This window comes from Wasmannia auropunctata, unplaced genomic scaffold (genome assembly GCF_000956235.1).
Source record: "Wasmannia auropunctata unplaced genomic scaffold, wasmannia.A_1.0 LD336116.1, whole genome shotgun sequence".
Classification (NCBI taxonomy): Eukaryota; Metazoa; Arthropoda; class Insecta; order Hymenoptera; family Formicidae; genus Wasmannia; species Wasmannia auropunctata.
This window is the reverse complement of record NW_012026774.1, coordinates 2,347,056-2,347,319: the sequence shown is the minus strand read 5'-3', so window position 1 is coordinate 2,347,319 and position 264 is coordinate 2,347,056.

Here is a 264-nt window from a genome sequence, read left to right as displayed (position 1 = left end):
GGAAAAAAAAGGGAAAAAGAAACCACCGTATAACCGTCCTCCACGTGAGTCGTGAGAGGAATGAACACGAGTCATATCCTTAGGTTTCATCTCTCCCAACACGTCAGACGTGCGTATAGGACGTGCGTGTTTGTCGCACGCACGATACATGCGCGTAAGACGAGTAGTCATACCACTGCGATAGCGATAAGTTTCATCCCCCATCTTTCTCGTCATCCTCCCACGCATATAGGTTCGCGCGTATTACTAGATCGACAACGATTT